We start from the raw sequence: 16,855 nt of genomic DNA, 5'->3' as shown, positions 1-16,855 counted from the left end.
GAGTTGGATAACATTTCTATGCAAGAAGACGTGCCCTAGACATGTTCTTCTATACTTATGTCTCAGTTTGGCCAAAATTTAAAAGAATCATGTCACAAAAATCACATGTAACACAGTTGACAACACAAGGTAACATGACTGATGAACAATCGAAGTGCACCATCTACAGACAATCATTTTGATGAAATATTGATGAGGAGGAGTTAAACATGCCACACTTTCTTCATGGTTCCCACCAAAAAGGATATGACTTCAACTGATTTCAGTCATGTGACTTTGGAGCATACCAATGCTGATTGATGGGCCTTTTTTCATAGATAACATGGTTGACGCAAATTTCTCGGACACACACATAGTGAATTTATTTATCCATTCAAATTATTAAAATATTTCAACACACCTTTGTCATGTTTTAATGATTATTTTTTTAAAAAATGATACAGAAAATAATATTCACAAACATGTATTCTAGTGTTAACTTTGAAGAGCAAACTTGACATTTGAGAAATCGAACAGCACAAAGACTGCAAAGACTGCAAATTCCAATACATGTTTTGAATTTTTAGCTAAATAGATTATGAGACTTGATCACTTTTTGTATTAAATTAAAGTGAAAAATCACCCAAATGACCAACTGTAAAATTGGTCATTGCTTGAAATTAGTATTTTGTAAAATTGATAAGTATATCCCATGGACATGAAATGTACCCCTAATAATAGAATCACTCACATGTGTTTTTTTGGTGGTGTTCTTACTTTTTCCCTCTACATAATAATTCATAATTCTTGTTTGCTGAGCCTGAACATTTACATGAGCAGGAGCACATACTGGCCCACAAAGATACTGCTTTTCTTCTCCAGCTGCTGCTCTGTAAAACGTAGGCTATAACTCCACATGCAGTAATTCCTTCCATCGCCGGTGGGTGTCGCTGCTGGTACTGGTACCCAAAGCGTCTGTCGGTTTGTCTGGCGGGGATAGGGGGATGTTGTATTGTGAAGTAAAGGAGAGAGAGGGAGAGCACACACTGCCGCTCTTCCTCCCTCCTCCTCTCCCTCTGGTGTGTGCGCAGCGCCCCGGCCCGGCCGCTCCTTCCTCCCTCATTTCCTCCACACAGCTGGCTCTCTCCTCTCGGATGCTGGCTCGCCGTCTTCTCTCCCTCATACACACACACCGCGCTGGACCAAATACTTCGCAGGGTGGAGATGACTGACTACTACCTGCTTTGCATGGTCTGAATATCGGGGAATTCGCTCGTCGGAAAGGAGGGGAGTCAAGAGGGACAAACGGAGGCTCTCCATCCACCAGAGGGAATTTATTTTACAGTAAGCAGGCGCAATGTCATCTCAGTTTCCTCATTCCGCTCGTCTCTCACCTCCCATCTGTGTGAATGCTTGAAAAACGCCAGAATGAGACAGCCTGTTGGGAATATGGCTGTCTGATGTGTTTTCTTCGGAGTGTGTGCCAGATGTTTCGCGGTTTTATGTCAGTTAAATCCGAGGTGTGGTGAGAATTGTGTGTGTGTGTTTTTTTATTATGATGATGCGCTAAAGGGCTGTGGTGCGCTCGCGCTGAACTGAAAATGGACCCCCCCCCCATTCCAGCTAGACTCACCATCCATCCATCTATCCATCTATCAAGCAGAGGCCGGGGTGTGTGGGGGTCGGAGGAGGAGGAGGAGAAATAGGGGCTTGAGTGGGGGTTGGCAGATGTGAGAACGCTTCCAGATTAAGCGTAATTTGGGAATTTTGTTGTTGACAGCGGCGCATCGTTGCTGTCTTTGTGTTGCTGTTGCAGGGCGATGCGTGGACGATCAGGATTTTTGTTTCCCCCAGCCATCGTCAGGCATGTGAGCTGTGTGAAGAGCACCTTGCAGCCTCTGTGCAGCTCCAGCTCCGGCCTCAGCTTGCTGGGACGGCTCCATGTTGATCACTAAAAACACCACAGTGTGTTTCTTATCGCCTCCATGCTCGTTCTCCTCCTCACTGTACATTAATTAATCCCATTCATCCCATTGCAAAAATGAGAGGAGCTGTGTTTGAGCAGGGAGACTCATAGCAGTGCTAATTGTCTGTAGATTTCTGCTCTGTGACCTGGCAGAATTTTGGGCCTTGCATGTGCCAGCAGAATTAGCTCTCAACATAGCCTCACAGCGTTACTATGGGTTTATGACAGCTCATTTGAAGTTAATTCCTGTTTTTTTCTTATGAGCTTTGGTGCTGTAGATCACAAATCACTCCCAAGATGGAGGAGCTACCCAGCTTCAGTGAGAAGTTGAATGTGAGGGATGTTGAGGGGGGCAGGAAGGCGAGAGAAGGAGGGGGTCTGATTGGGCCGGCAAAGCAGATTACGTCCAACAGTGAAATATCTTATTAAGCTGGTTAACAAACAGCGGTCTGTTTGTGCATGAAGAGCATGGTGCGGCAGATGTTAATGACAAAGATCAGTGGATTTGGACTTGGGTTCTCGAAAATGTTCTGACTTATTTCAGCTTTCTTAATGATGTTTTCATTTACTAGGGTGGACAGCGGAAGGTTAATGGTTGTTGAGTCTGTTGTACGAAGGAGAGACCAACATCCCAGTTTCAAGATTAAGCACATCTCTTCATATAGTTTCTACAGTTTTTTGTATTTGTGTTTTCAGGCATGTGTTTGAAGTGTATTGGCAACCATTTGATGAGATAATGTTCATACGTATGCAGTTATTGTAAATATCACTTAAAGACAACACAACTCTCTTCCTTGTATGCTGATCAGAAAGCTACATCAAGCACATGACTAGCGTTGAGTTGTATGCAGAGGGAAACTAGTGGACACATTCAGGTAGGGATTAGCATGATTAGTAGATTTAACCATCAACTTTTTTCAATCTTGTTCATCCACAACATTTTTACCAGTTGTTTGTTTGTTCTGATTATTATTATTTTAGCATTGTAGGTCTGTAAAGTTGTTAATATTTTGTATGTGAGCTGGTTCAAGGCTTCTACCCTGATCCTGCAATGCTGTACTACCTGGATGTAAACAAGTGCAGATGATTAATGTCATCTTGTCTTAATCTATTAACAGAGTTGAAGTGGTTTTAGGGCTGGGCGATAGGGCCTAAAGATAATATCTTAGATTTTTTAATATTTTTTTTATTTTCCTACTTTCAAAGAGAACAGTACAAACAAATGACAGATATAACTCAAATCAAGTTTTCCTTTTATTTTATCAAAAACTTAACAAAAGTAACCCTTATTTCTGTCCTTGAATTAAAGTGCGAGCTGTTCTTTTCCTTTTAAATATTCTCTTTGTAGTTTGAAAGGAGACAGACTTGTTCACATTCACACTGAAGGCTGCACTGTTTTCAAAAACATTACTAGGAAATACACAATTACATTATTCAGTATCTTTAGCTTTAAACAATGCCACAACTAGCAGGGACACAAGTACGATTCACTCTGCTTTGCCGCGCTCTGAAGAGGTGGGCTATAGCAGGGTTTACTTCATGCACGAGCACAAGCATGCGGACAGCGTGTCATGATCCATGACATATGATCGCCGTGACTGCCCCTCTTGTCAATCATTTTGAACAATAGCAGGGTGTTAGAGGGCTTTGTCAGACCAAAACAACATAACATGAGCCAAAAAGTCACTAAAGATGTAGCAGTGTTATCTGTGTCTCATTGTGCTGACTCTGATGTGATCGTGCTTCGTGTAAACAGACTCTTCATGATGACATAGGCGGGCCATGCGTGTGATACCCGCTAAAGTATGGATCATATTTGAGTAGTGTGACCGCTGGTCGTACTCTCTAGTGAGGGGACAACATTGCAGGGGGCATTCGTTTTCAAGTATGGCATAGTTTGTATAGCCAGTTTGACTGCACCCTTAGTTTGTTGTGCTGCTGTCTAGGAGGACTAAAAAGAGGACTAAAGCTAGCTCAGCAAACATAAGCCAAACTTGGTGAACCGATTTCACGTGGTCAAATCAGATTCTCTGGCCTTATGTTTCGATATATATTAAATAAACTGTGCTCAGTTCTCACTTCTTACTTACTTTTCGATTTGGTAGTCAAATTTTTAATGACCCTTTGAAAAAAGGAACTAAGTTGCTTCAGAACATCACTAGAGCTAGCTTATATTTACAGCTAGTCAGAGAACTAACCCCTTATAGCATTTAAAAAAAAAGTTTTTGCTACTATTTAGTCCTAATGAAAATATTAGGATTTTAAAGTCTTTGTTTACTTAAAAACACACATATATGCCTGAGATTTGATTCAGGTTACACTTATGATGGAGACCTAACATTTCAGATTATTAGTGACATGCAGGAAGCATGCTAATAGTGTGATGCAGACTACTTCAGTCTTTTTTGTGTAAACTGGTCAAAATTAATCTTTGTTTTGTAATAAAAAGGCCAAATGATTTCAAAAACATTTACCTGTTTGGACTGTATAGATTGTTGTTTGTTTTGGGAACCAGGAACCTAACATTTTCTAGCCCCTAGCCGAAACAGCAGTGTTCCTAAAAAGAGCCCTTTGCTCATGTCGTGACTCGTCAACAAACCTAAAGACGGTCTCAGCTCTTGTCTCCGGTGTTCATTTGCTCTGCAGGAGTGAACACAAACAGTTTACCCACCACAGCTACATGTGCAACATCTCAAAGCAGAGCTTCAAACACCAAACACACAAACAGGTGAAACTGCCAGACAGTGTTTTCGTCACAGCACATTTAACTGATCAAAGAGCCGCTCCTCACAAACATGACTGCGTGTGTTCCTGTAACAGCCCAGGTAGCATTAGCACAGGAAGTCTTTACAGATAGATAGAGACCCCCACCCTGTCTTGCATACCCAAACCCTTCTCTCCATTTCTCTGCCTAATTGCCAATGATTCATGCTGCATGCTGGAGTGACCCCACAGCTTCGTCCCTGGTGAAAAGTCTGGAAAGTGATGCTCACCAGCGCGGTTCAGAGAAGTGTTAAGAGCGAGTTATCATCCATCTTTAAAGAGTCGCCTCGGCTTCTGCGGCCTCAACAGGCTTCATTAAGCTCTTACATTAAGGAGTTGATGTATGTGATGTGGACAAACACTTCATAAATTCTCACTGGGACAGGTACGAGACATGAATTACTACACCTACATCTTACCTTTAGTCTTTCTCCTGCTGTGGTTATTTACCCCCGGTCGAGTCAGATTAACCCTGACATTTCTGCACTAAAGTCACTCATTAGTATGTACATCAGTATTTATCTCATCCTGATGTTATTACTCTGACATTTTCTGAGAAATTTTACACCTTAAGGCAGTGGTTCCCAACCTTTTCCAACTCAGGGCCCACTTTTAAGTCTAAAGATTTTCGCTGCCCACCCCAACAATATGGGGGCTATACAATGCATCCTCAGAGCACCTTTTTTTTAGTGAAGATTAAACATAAAGGACTGAACTGACTACTGCTGTCCTGCTGCAAAGTGGTTCGTCCAATGGCAACAAAAGTTCCTCTAATACTTGAAGCAAAACAAACAAAAAATAATGAAAATAATTTTAAATATTTGAGTAATTTTTAAATGTTAAAACAGAGTTTTAGCCAGACTGTAAAAAAATGGACGTCATCTTGCTCATCTCAAAGTGAGGTGCCACAAAAACTGCTCCCCCTGTTGACTGGCTGCAGTATAGGTAAAAAAAATCTGGCTTCCCAACCATTCCAGCAGTGGTCAAACTTTAAAAAGTACTTTTCTTAGAAATGTTTCTCGCATCTGATTGCTGTGGTGACTCTTGAAAGAAAAAGAAATATTATTTTTGTCACCTGGCCCAACTCAGATTCTCCTAGAGTCCCTTATAGTCTCTACTGCACAGACTCTGGCTGCACAATGGCAGCACAGCTGGGGGGTATTTTGTCTTTAAAAAGTCAGTCATAAAAGGCAGAGCCATGCTGTCTGTTCTATGGTTTTAACATCCAAACTTTATTCTGTTTATTTTCAATTTTATTACACTCCCCTAACCATACACAAGAATCACTGCCTTATGAATCTTCAAAAACCCAAGCATTAGCGAGCATAGATAATAACTGTAATAGGTACTGATAAAGATAAATAAATAGCTTAAAGTATCTCTGTTTAGTAGTTTTGTAGGATGCAAACATATTAGTGGGACAATTTTTTCAGTTGGTCATCTATAAATCTCAGATTAAGTGTCAATTAAAAAAAATACTGATTAGCTTTGAACCCCCCCCCCCCCCTGCAGTTTGGATAGCAATATTCTGGTTTGATATTTTACAGCCACTACTCACACATGTGCTTCATAAAGTGACCAGAATAAGATGTGGGTGCCCACATGAACATTTCACCAGAATAAAACCATTCTGAAATGTGCAGAGTCATTCCCTTGCTTTCATGTACAGAAAATATCAAAAGAGAGTATTATTCAATTCATTATTCTATTCTAAGGCTATTTGTCTCAGTGGTTGGATTGTGTGACAGAGGCTGTTGTCCTCCAGGTGAGCGTCCTGGGTCTGATTCTGACCTGCTGCTTTTTTACCAACTCACACTCCCCAGTTTCTCGATCCATCCACAAACGTCTCTCATTGAGACATAAAAGCCACAGAATTGATTTTAATACAAAGATTAAGATTGCTCTGGGTTTTTCTATTATTTATTTATTAAACTGCCTACGTTGGTACTTGGTTAATTTGTTTTCTTGGCCTACAATCAAATGCTGGATACAAAGGATATGTGTGCAATGCTCTTGCTTGAACAGATTTTATCTAAAATCAAATTGAACAGAATCCCGGGGACAACCGTCCTTATCTGTTTTGTATCTGGCATGATGTAACACAATGACATCATTAAAAGATGTATAAAAGCAAGAAAAAATAAAAGAGACCTTAGCTCTGTGCTACAGAAAGAATGGATGCCCAGGCTATTGTTTTTATTTTGGATCAGTTTAATCTGGATTATGCAAACAACATTATCCCGTGTCCCTGAGAGAGGTCCATTTTCTTAAGTTCAGCTCAAAAGATCAAACAGAGTGGAAGGACAAAATGATAAAAACCATTATCATGAAAACATTATAAGCACTTTAAGGGATTTTTCAGGTTGATTTCCATTGTAGTGTTGTTTTTTAGGTTTGGCAGTAATTTTTATTGATATATAATTATATTTAACTCCAAACATGATTGATGATATTTTGGAAACAAAGCGATTACTTAAAAGAGTTTGCAGAGTACAAAAACAGAGCAGGTCATGCTGGTTTATATGACGATTAGGTGAATGCTAATCATGATTCACAGATTTATCTGAATCAGTCCCCAACAGCGAAACAAATTTGGACAATTTTTTTTAAACCATAGCATGCTCCTAGGTGAAATGAATGCACTTTAAAGTACTTGTGTTAATAACCATGAACAGTAATACTCTAACCTTAATCTAAAAACCCTCATTTAGCATTGACACTAGAGGTCGACCGATATGGGTTTTTTGGGGGCCGATGCCGATGCTTTCCAAATTTGGGCAGCCGATGCCGATATGCATAGCCGATTTTTCCAATTTGATATTCAGGCCGATTGTTAAATAAATATATATTTATCATATTTTTGTGAAACGCAGCAATTTCTGAGCAACTAAAAGAAATCTATTACAAGTCGTGTCCAGTCCTCTGAACATTTATTCAGCTTTCAAAACAATGACATATTTTGTCTGAGTAAACACACAATGTAACAAGCAGTAGTAAACATTCAAACTCTTCTTAAAATGTCAAAAAAGAAATTTAAACGTATTAATATAATTTGAACAAAAGTATGTAATGTATCCAAGTGGTTCCACAAATTTGAGGTGCTCATCTTTTTTGTGCCTGATCAAAAATTGTGTCATTTTATACAACGGATCAAAAATCGGCTTTTTAAAAGAATATATGGCCGATGGCCGATAGAGACAAATATCCAAATATCGGCCCGATATATCGGCCGGCCGATATATCGGTTTACCTCTAATTGACACCACCTTTATAGCAGTCCAGCCACTGGCTAGCATCCAAGACCCCCTGTAGTTTAAGGGTTTACATTTACAAACAAAATGTCATAAACTTTCTACCAGTGCAAGTACATCATCCAGAGTGGCAGCCGATCATTTTCAGTTCAACACAAAATTAATGTTACACTCAGTATGTTTACATGCAGTGATTAGCTTAGTCAGCACAATATTGGACTATTAAGATACATGTAAACAGCTTAGTTAGCCAGAGAATGGACTGTAGCCCTGTGGACACATGTGGTAATGTGATTGCTATCGGACTGTTTTTGGATTCAGCAGGACTTAGCAGGTCTTGGTATGCTTTGGTGTTCAGCGCCGTAGCTGCATTTGTCTTAGCAATCATTATTAGAATGTTGCTTCTTCTTTGGGTGAACCGAAATAAGCTTTGCTTATCAAAAAAGGACACAGCGCCACCTATTGAAGCAGCATGAGACATTCTTGGCCAGAAGTCAGAAGTTTTGTCATTTCTTCATGTTTACGCTGACAAGACAAGATTCCCCGCTGTGACTTTACTTTACCTCATTGAGCTATGACCTGAGTTGTACCGCTGTATGCACGCCAAAGTACTGACTGAGAGTTCACTCAGGCTTTCTTCAACATTACACATGCAATCCCCAGAATCTTTTTTTTGTAGTTTACCAAAATTATCAGCGTCTTGATTTTAACTTTTAAAATACAAAAGCACAAACCTTAGGTCAGGCTTCAAGATGATAGGAGAACAACTCCTTTAATGTGTCTGTTGAACAGAAGGCTAATTGATCATTTCTGATAGTATGATGGTTAATGGGAAATCACATCACTGAGGAGCTTTTACCACAAAAGGTAAAGATGAATTTTAGCTTGAGTCAAAATTGTTGATGCAAAGAAGATTGTTAGCTGTGCTTGATGAAAAACTGTAGATGAATAAATCTGTCTTATAAATCAAGCAGCTCAGCAGCCGTGAGAGCCAGGAGGTCATTGCAGCAGAAAGTGTTTTGCTCTCCTGATGGGCTGTTTTTCTAACATACACCAAGGCCTGCAGGTCACTGATTGGTCAGTGCTTCTTTAACTATTCAAGTATAAAAATCTGCAAACTTTACATGCTGAGTACAGTCTACATTTACATATCAATCTGTGGTGATCATAACTTAGAGAAATGATGACCAAACCTGTAAAAAGAATTGCTAAAATCTGCCTTATCCTCTGAGACTGCAGTAACTTTGTTGCAGTCATAGCTCCAAAATTGCATCACTAGCTAAGTTTACACATCAGCTTGCAGTGTGTGTGTTTTTTTTTTTAAATCAATAAGAAGGTGAAGCAATCAGTGCTTAACAGTGAGATGGATGTTTAATGTCCCGAATAACACAACATTAAAGCTAGTTTGATCACATGTGTCTTACCTGCCCATTGATTCATTCATCACCTTGAAGAGTATAGTGTAAAAAATCAGCAGTTAGTGCAGCAGGGCCCCAGTGTGTGCATTCATACCCTATGTAAAGTATACAAATACTTTATTAGTATGGAACATCATGACCCACTTTAGTAGCGGCATTAGCATGCTTTAGTAACTTCAAAGTTGTTTTCACAAGTGGTTATGCTATTTCATCTCACCCCTGCAGACCATATTACAGCTCATACAGAGAAAGCTGTTTATAAATGAGGAATTTATGATGCCCAAACTGATACTTCTGCTAATAATCTTGAGTATGTTAACAGCTAACACATTTGTAGAAATGGAAACTCTTTAATGATGTTTCATAAGATTATCGCCCCATCACTGAATAACAACCAGTGCTGCAATCAGTAATATTGAAATACCAGAAATATCTTCTGTGTTTCATGTCTTTGCTAAATCTTTTCCTCTAAAAACAGGGATAGTCCCATGTAAAGTGGATTGAAAATTAAGGACTAAGGCTTAAAAATAGATGTGTTTTGTGTCCAAGGCATTCCTACCTATTTGAATCACTCGTCTATTGTCCTAACCCGATAATCTCTGCTGATAACCTTGTTCAGAGCCAGAGACACAGGGAGAGAGGGAGAGAGAACGACTGTGTGTGTAGCCAGGTCATTGTATTCCAATCATGGCAGCATCTGATTCATATCACAGCTGGCGTCCCTGCCCCCACCTCCACCCACCCCCTCCCTCACTCAGTAGATGGAAAGATCCACCGCCTGGTCAACAAGCACTTTATTCCTTGAACCGTTAAGGGTGGATACTTAGTAGACGATGAAAACACAGGGCAAGTCACTGCTGCCAGGCACTGGTATGGGAACATGTTTTTGTTTTTTTGGCACCAACACAGTAAAAGACAGTTATCTCAAATAGTGTACATAACTGTGCTGTAAAAAAGGTGAATTTAGCAACACTTCAAACAGACAATAAACTGATGAGTCCAACAGAACAGATCAGGGTTGCAAACACGCATGCTGCTGAATAACTGCGTTCCCTTTGCGCAACAATATAATCCACCTCTATCCTGTTATAAAACCTCTTCGTAGGATTGAACTGTGTAACTTCACAGCGTGGGGTCATGATGGTTATGGAGTCCCTTAAGTCCAGCCCAATCTTGATGTCCCTGAAATAAAATGCCAGTCATCACATTTCTGAATCAACTCATTTGCAGATGATACTCTTACGTTGGGTTTGTCATATGTGGGTGTCGACAGCTAACCCTGGATTTCATCAATGAATACACGTTTTAAATATCAGAGAATCTCTGCACATTGCTCAACCCAGAGATTAAACCAGGCTTTTTTTCATGAGGGTACATGGTTCTGATGAACTGCAGCTCACTATGAATTGATTTTGTTGTATTACGCTGGATTTTCAGAGAGACGTTGAAAATATCTGTCAAAAAATCACTTCAGTTTGCTTTCCTGTAATCCTTCACCTATATCCCTTTGCTAATAACTTGTTTTTTATCCAACGTGCAATATGAATCTTTAGATAGTTTGGGAATTTTACCGGAGAACAATCTGAGATCTGACTTAAATGAGGATCAGCTGGAAAAAAAATGTAAACAACATCAAAATTCATCAGACATGGGTTGCTTAAGCTTAAAGTTCAATGTAAACTTAAACTATGACAGACATGGTCACTTCCCCGCCACAGTCTCTCATATGTTTTGACCTTTAACTACCACACTAATTAAATTCTATGTCTGGCATATTACTGGATGTCTTTGAGCAGACATCAGCAGCCTTATTAATTGACATATTTAGTGTCACTGTAGAAGGCTGGGAGCTACAAGGTAAGCGTTTGTATAACTATTAGCCATGCTTAGTCAATAAAAAGGCTTTAAACTAAAAAAAAACAAAACAAAACAACACTCAAATGTTTAGTCGTGTGTCCTGATTACAAAGGCTACAGCTCTCGAGGCCACAGGTGCCACCCTTGGCTTTTTGCTCATTCCCTTCTCTCCACCTTGTTCCTGATCCACTGTCCACTGTCCTATCTCAGAAAAACACAGGAGTGCTCTCGTGACACCACCCTCCACTGATTTCACTGCACAGACCAGTTGACAGGAGGGAAGCGTCCCTTAATCTCTAAACCCATCAGCTAATGAAACAAAGCCTCAAGGAGCCCGTGTTAGCAGTACGGGATTTTTGGGAGACTTTCTGTTCCATGTATTGCCATTGTGGATAGTTTGATGAGGTTATCATGGAGTTTATGTTGAGATACAGCTTCTAGTAGCAGATAGATCAGTTTAGAGACATGAGCTAAAGCTCAGTTGTACTCCAATGTCGTAAGAGTGCGTCATTGATTGAAATGAGGTGAACTGTGTTTGTCCATCAACTCTTACAGCTCTGTCCCCCTGTTTAAAACTGAAGCCACAAAAACATTAGTAGATAGCTACTTAAACTACATAAAGAAACTGGAAAGTTGCCTGTACATAAATCCCAGTCAGCAGTACACATTTTGTCGACACAAATACTCGTCTCCTTTCGTGACTTTACGACCAACATAAAACCACAATGGTTGAATGCTACTCAGCCAAACTGGCTGCTGAATCAGCTCTGGTTTGATGAGGATTTTAGAAGAAAGGAAGTGCCTGTGGTAAAGTTAGGATGAGCTGTTGGTCTTTATCAGTGCAAGAGTGTTTGCCTTATACTCAGTTTTAGTTTGTTTCTCACTCCATCAAGAGCTACTTGATCCTACTACAGCTGAATCTTGAGTGAATGAAGTCGTAAATTGTTGACCCATCGCTCTGTGCTCAGTATATTAATACTACAGTGCTGATCAGGAGCAAAAATCAGCTGGCAGAATGACCTTTGACCCTCTCTTCTCTGCAGTTTCTACTCGTGTGTTCGACTGGTCTGCTAATGGATGCTGACAAATAGCAGCTGCACTTTGCCTCCCAGTCTGAGGCGCTGAGTGCTTTACCCTCTTCATCCTCGGCCCTGAGAGGAGCGGGCGGCAGAACGGGAGCTGTGGAGAGGGTAATGGTTGTTTGTCGGACATGTCGTTTTGTCACTTGAGTTTTGTTCATTTCTCTCGATGGTTAAGTGTGCACTTGGCGGCAGGAAAACAGTGCTGTGAAGTCACTCTGAACCTATAGTTACTATGGAGATACGTTAAAGAGACACTGTGATCACTTTAAAAATGTTGTTTGGATCATTTTAAAGATGGAACCTATGCATGGAGCTATTCTGCTACACTAATGGAAACCACTACAGGTATAATCACAGCAGCACATCAGTTTTTTCAGAGTAGAATGTAAACAATAAGGATCTTTCAGCTCTGTGTGAAGCCAAGTTCAGGTCAGGGCTCATCATCAAGTCCACCATCCTCTCTGTGTCTGTCCCTCTGCAGCCAGGGAGCCAATAATACTCCTCCTAATCCACCTCTCACTGCATTGCTCACCCAATCAATCCCCCGCGGAGTGGGACGTTGCCAAGTTGCAGTTGCCAAGTTGTGGTTGCTGTGGTAACAGGGACTCTGGTTTTGCCGTGATGTCAGCCAGGTGCGTTCTGGCAGTTTGGGCTCTAACAAGGCCGACCCTTGTTGGGGATAATGAGCGAGACTCTGCTGTCAGGGCGATGACTCTTTCTGTGGACGCGACGAGGTCAGCGAGGGTCGACTCCCAATTATTTCTAAGAGAGAGACAGAGCAAGAGAGACCGGGGAGCTAGAGACGGGCTTGTATGAGTAGGTGGGGAGTTTTCTCCTTCTGGTTTGTTTGTTTGTTTGTGTGGACAATTGAACATATCCATCTGTCATCAATATGAGAAAGCAAACGAACTCTTGTGACAAGCAGCATACTGATGAGCATTTACGTTGAGTGCTCCTTTACAATCACTTATTCTCGTAACAACAGCAAATACCTTCATATCTGCTTCATTGAAACTGATGACTCTGAGGCCAAAGCATTCATATTTAAACAGTTTAAATGTTGACAAACACACTGTCTTTTATTTTTATAAGAAACGAGAAGAAAAAAAATGAGAGGCTGTCTTTTTAAAAACATTTTTAGTGTCTTTGTATTCATGGCATGGTTGTTCTAAACCTTTAAATTAACTTAAAAATTTCAGCATTGAACCCAAACCAGTTTGAATTCATGATAAAGGCTGAACGCTAAACTATGAAAAACTTAGGTGACACAATCACACTTTACATCTTCTCAATGCATTTTACTTGTCTAAAAAAATACACTGCAAAGAGTCGAAACTAAGCGGGTGTTTTTGTCTTGTTTCTAGTTAAGAATGTCTTGACAGACTTAAGTAAAAAAAATCAGTTAAACAATACAAATTTACTGTTTAGTGTACTTTGGTTAAGTCTATTGGTTTAATATACAGAGACAATGCACACTGATGAACATGTCCGTAAATATGCTGGTTTAGCCAAGTTGACTGATTTTCACTGTAGTCTCTCAGGCAGGTGACATGAGTACTACAATGAATAAAATGCATTAAAAAATAGAAAAAAACACTTTTATATCAACATTATCAAATGCAGTGTTAGTTTAAGTTTCTTAAAGGGATGGTTCAGTTTTTTTGAAGTGGGGTTGTATGAGCTCTATGTGACCACTAAGGACATTAGATACAGTAGAAAGTTGTCTCCTTTCCCTCACTAAGACAAACTGTAATCGCTGGTGACGAGGAAATAGGCGCTAACAGGGAGAGACGGTACCAAATTCAAAGGCTATTTTCTCTGCCTACAAGAACTAAAATCAAAAAGTAATACCATAGTTTAAGAGTACGCTACATAAAATATTTTTTAAGTGCATTAAGTCTTCGGAAATATAAACATTTATCCAGACCTAACTAACTGGTCATGTATCCTTCCGCGCAGCGCTAGTGTGCTCTGTCCCTCCTCCTCCTTTCAGCTGTAGGGAATGTAAACAAGCTATGCTTCGGGCGCCACTTGTAGCCTCGTGTAAGTTTGATCAAGTATCGTAATTCTTTTGTTTGTACTCTAAGGATTGTGAGGCAGCGTAGGAAATTCAAAATGAGTGACTATGACAGCGACGATGAAGTTTCATTCACTTTGGAACCAAAAGGATACCTGTATGAACCGGAGTACACAGAGGAGGAGCTGCTACAGATGGCGACTGAAAGGAATACAGAGGAAACATCCACAGACACTGGACATCAGTATACTATCTCCTATCTCCTCGTCACCATCGATTACAGTTTGTGTCTTACTGAGGGAGAGGAGACAACTTTTTACTGTATCTAATGTCCTTAGTGGTCACATAGAGCTCATACAACCCCACTTGAAAAATACTGAACTATCCCTTTAAATTGGGATATTGCCCACAATTTAAGAAACTAGATGTGTCAATTTTTTTCAACCGATTTACAGATTGATTTTTACTCACTAGAAGAAACCTAAGACTTATTTTTGGCCTCTAATACCTTAGTATGACTTTTTTCCTGGTGACTTATGTAAAGTCTAGGTGGTGATTTTTTTTTGTTTTAGAAGAAGTTGGTCCAAAAAAAAAGAAGAAGAAGAAAAAAGTGGATTCAAGGTCTGAATTTTTGTTTTTGAATCTTTGTGTTTTGTTTAACATGACTGCTTGTATCCCAATCCAAAGAGCAACACAAACCCTGCACCTGAGTCCTGAAAGAGCTCCTCTTTGGGTGTTTTCTGTGTGTAAAAATGACAAACTCCACCATTTCCCCCATTAAAAACATGCTTACAGCAGCAGTCCTCCACAGCCTGGACAAAAACACAAACGTTGGCGGCTCTGCCTTTAAATTGGTGTTGTGAAGTGCAGCCAGATGTCCACTTCTTTTAAGCACTCATAGTTTTGTTACATATCTTTTCATCATTCATTACTTTTCAACAGATCCTGAATGTATGTCGTATCAAGAGATGCAGCCGACTGCGGGGAGTCTTCTAAAAAGAAAAGGGTTAAACCACCTTGCTGCATGACGCTTCCCATTGCGTCTTAAGAAAAAAAAAAAAGACACCTGTTTTTGACACATAGAGTTTGCAATCCTGCCAGGACACTATTTGAGCTTAGCCTGAGGTTGTTATCATGGATGCAAGTACAGGATCACCTCCAAAGTCACCTAGAGTCATGCTATACACCCTTACTTGTCTCTTTTTGTCTTGAGTTGAGGAGTCCTTTAACTCAAAAGATCATTATCTCACAATATACTGCTCCTTTTGAAATGCATGCATTATTGTGTCCTAATGAGGGAGAAAAGCTCTCTAAGAGTAGCTGCTTGCTCTGCACAATAAATGAGGATGAGTTTTCAGTAGCGTCAGATTATGTCTGGTGGGTGATGGTGGTGGCTGCAGGAACATTTGTGATAGTGACTGCTTATAATGAAGCTAGAGTAGCACCATCTTCTTGGTAGAATACGGTAATGGCATAAATACCACTCACTGCATTCACCACTGGGATAACGTTGCACTAAAATACGTCGCAGCCTGGATGAATAGAAGAAGAAGAAGAAGAAGACAAAATGTTGAGTTAATTCTCATGCTTCTCTTCATCAGTGGTGCTGTGAAGGTGTTGTGTGAAGGGTCACTCTTAATAGTGGTTTTGCAGTGTTACTATAGAAGCTAAAAGAGCAATTGACTGTGATGTCTGTAAGGCTGCTTGTGACAAACCACCTACTCATGCAGTTCATTAACACGTGCTGTGCATATGCTGACAATAAGTGACACTGCTAAATGATGAAACTGTAAGTGTTAAAAGTAACATTCAAAAACAACTAAATCGAAGAGTGTAGATTTATCAATCCCTCTTAGTTTGCTCATGATCTGCTCATTTCTCTCCTTGGATTTCCTTTTTCATTTTAATACACTTAAAAGAAGTAACCTTCAGGTCTTGCAGACCTATGCACCTGCTCACTCGCTGCATTTTACTGCAGAAACTAGTTCGTTCTTTCACTTTGTGTGCCAGTATGTTAGGGTGACTTTGCATGCCCTTGTGTGTGTGTGTGTGTGTGTGTGTTTTTTTTGCATGTGTGCTGTGTGTGTGTGTGTTGTTGACGTGGTGGGCGTTGGAGCACTTGCTGCAGCCTCACAGCCGCTCTTTGTTCTCACCGGCGTTTACTGACTGCTACATGTAAGTGGGCTTTACATAATTACAAATGAGCTTCTTATCCATAATGATGCTGAGAGAGGACCATTATGTCCTGCAGAGCTTTTGGAGCTGTGAAGTTTTGTGGGGGGAGAAAAAAAAAAAGGCGGATTGTGGTGGTCAAACAGCTATTCATCACTTATCACCTTGATGGGAACAGTTCTGGCTCAGCTTTATTTAACTGCCTGTGGTCTCTGAGCATGGCAGCAGATGAATTCATACAGATTGTTCACACACAGTGGCAGAGAGAGAGACTTTTCATCTGGGTGTGAAAGTAATGGGTTTGCAGGCGACGTTTTTTTTTTTAAAGCGTGCTCCTTTGTGTGTCCACTT

The 16,855-nt window shown here is 40.2% G+C and overlaps 1 protein-coding gene across 5 annotated transcripts in view; it reads left to right on the top strand.

Annotated features, from left to right (window-relative positions):
• Positions 1–986: 986 nt before the first annotated feature.
• Positions 987–16,855, top strand: part of ctnnd2b (catenin (cadherin-associated protein), delta 2b) — a 215,625-nt gene continuing 199,756 nt past the window's right edge. For 3 of the 5 annotated variants that reach the window (XM_074688273.1, XM_074688270.1, XM_074688268.1), the window contains exon 1: positions 987–1,323. The gene's annotated coding sequence lies outside the window, so the exon portion shown is untranslated. Of the gene's footprint in view, positions 1,324–12,276; positions 12,424–16,855 lie in introns of all 5 variants that reach the window. The other 2 variants (XM_074688269.1, XM_074688271.1) reach the window with 2 other exon arrangements.

This window comes from Halichoeres trimaculatus, unplaced genomic scaffold (assembly GCF_033239565.1).
Source record: "Halichoeres trimaculatus isolate MK-OKI-2021-1 unplaced genomic scaffold, fHalTri1.1 fHalTri1_scaffold_15, whole genome shotgun sequence".
NCBI lineage: Eukaryota > Metazoa > Chordata > Actinopteri > Labriformes > Labridae > Halichoeres > Halichoeres trimaculatus.
This window is presented reverse-complemented; position numbering and strand designations above follow the sequence as displayed.